The sequence below is a fragment of the Colobus angolensis genome, unplaced genomic scaffold, assembly GCF_000951035.1.
Source record: "Colobus angolensis palliatus isolate OR3802 unplaced genomic scaffold, Cang.pa_1.0 Scaffold4138, whole genome shotgun sequence".
Taxonomy (NCBI): Eukaryota; Metazoa; Chordata; class Mammalia; order Primates; family Cercopithecidae; genus Colobus; species Colobus angolensis.
Genome location: NW_012117531.1, coordinates 1 through 2560, shown reverse-complemented (window position 1 = coordinate 2560; position 2560 = coordinate 1).

Sequence of the window (2560 nt, the reverse complement as noted above, 5' to 3'; positions counted from 1 at the left end):
AGGCTGGTCTCAAACTCCTGACCTCAGGTGATCCGCCTGCCTCGGCCTCCCAAAGTGCCAGGATTACAGGCATGAGCTACTGTGCCCGACTTCTTCCCTATATTTTATCTAAAAGGTTTATAGTTTTACATGTTACATTAAATCTATAGTCCATTTTTAGTTAATTTTTGTATAAGGTGTAAAATTTAGGTCAAGGTTCTTTTTTTGCATATGAATGTCTAATTGTTCTAACACCATGTGTTGGAATTAAAAACTATACTTTCTTCATGGAATTGTTTTTGCACCTTGCTAAAAACAGTTTTTATGGGTCTATACCAATATTCTGTTTCCTTTATCTCTGTGTCTCTTCCTTCACCAATATCACACTGTCTTTATTTCTGTAGTTTTATAGTTAGTCTTAAAACTGGATATTGTGATATTTTCAACTCCATTTAAAAAAAAAACAAAAAAAAAAACTGGCCGGGAATGGTGGCTCATGCCTGTAATCCCAACACTTTGGGAGGCTGAGGCAGGTGGATCATGAGGTCTGGAGTTTGAGACCAGCCTGACCAACGTGGTGAAACCACCATCTCTAGTAAAAATACACAAATTAGCCAGGTGTGGTGGTGGGTGCCTGTAATCCCAGCTACTCAGGAGGCTGAGGCAGGAGAATTGCTTGAACCCAGGAGACATAGGTTGCAGTGATCCAAGATCATGCCACTGCACTCCAGCCTGGGCAATAGAGCAAGACTTCATCTCAATAAAAACAAACAAACAACAACAACAAAGAGATGGAATAACTGATGGAAATCATAAAGGTAAATGTCTATCAGAATTATGATGTAAGGCATTGCCCTAAGAACTTGACATATTTAAGTCAATTTACTTCACTCAAAAACCTTATGAAGAAGGCACTAAAATATTCTCATCTTACAGATGACGGAAATAAGGTATAACTGAGATAGCATCACGTTATGAAACTGGGATTAGAATTTAGCCAGTCAAGCCCCAGCATCCATGCTCTTAATGGACTCTAGGTTGTAAATCTACCTCTCTGGGGAAAGTTTTTGTGTCAAAGGAGGCACACTAATTGTGGCCTAGCATTCTCAAAAAGTAAAGATACTTCTTTCTTTCCACCAGAAGGCGTTGAGGAGAAGTCAGGGGAGGGAACAGAGACATGTAGAGGAATAGAAAAGAACAGTTAAAGAAGAATGAAAGATCTAATCATACTGGAATGGCTAGGCTGATTGTTAATGTCCCTTATGTTCAGAATAATAAACCCATGTTTTCAGCACAAATGCACCACAGGGAAATTACTCTCCTACTTGCTATGGGAGCTGCCATCTTCCAATTAATCTACCAGCTGCAATTATTTAGAAAAATGTATGAAGGCTATAACTAGGCCACAGGCTCATTTTATATTACTTACATATGTACGTTCTGTTCCTCCCCATGCTAATTTTGGCATATTCATTGTAGTACAAACTTTGGAGAAACAAAAATATCTTGGGATCTATCCTGAAACTTTACAGCTTGGAGTCCTGCTTTTTGTGATAGAGATCAAAACGGGTGGAGCAATGAACTCCCAAAACTCTGAAATTATGCTCAGTGGTTTCCTTGGCAAGGTGAAAGAGCCAAGCATTGACCAATCATGGGATAATGACAGAATATGGTCACACCTCATGCAGAATCCAGTTTGAGAGACCCCAATTTACCATTTCTTGAGAAGAATCCAATTATAAAATTTTTTGATAAGGAAATTCCCTAGACAGCTCTAGACAGTGCTAGCACACCACTGCCTTTTTACCCCATTCTATCCTCACAACAACCTTTCAGGATGGGCGCCATGATTATCTCCAGTATACACATTGGAGAAATATTTAGAGAGATTTAGTAATTTGCCTCTGTGCACAGAGCTAGAATGGGGCGGAACTCTGAGGAAGCTCTAACATGTATGGCCCTGATAACATCTAGCCATTAGCTGACTTCATTTTCACCTGAAAATAGACACGGAAATTCAAGGTGGTCATAGTTGCCAGTCATTAACCAGTCTCCACCTCAGTCTGTAACCTCTGTTACAGACTGATTTTCTGAGGCTCTTTGGGAGCTTAGTTTATATTTCTGAGTTTTTACTGTTCAGTAGTGAACCTCTGTGGAAAAGCCCATAAGTGTATTATTTTTTATTTAGTAATTGAAAAATATTCTAGCCCCTTGCTGCACAAAGGATGGACCAACTACCAACATAATCTGGGAACTTGCCAGATACCCAGAATCTCTGCCCCTACCCACACTAAATCAGAAAGTTCATCTTAGGTTGATCCCCAGATCACGTTTGTGCCCATTAAAATTTAAGAAGCATTACTTAGCCTGCCAGTGATCAAAGTGGGGCTCACATATACCAAGAGTGTCACATTGTAAGTTGCCTTTCTTGCAACTTGTGGGGAAAAAGAGAGGTCAGCCTGTTACTGTGTTATTATAGATAGAAGTAAGTTTAAGAGACTCCATTTGGCTCTGTATTTGAGATGCTGTTAATCTGTGACTCTACCCCCAATCTTGTCCTTGCTAGAAACATCGCTGTGCT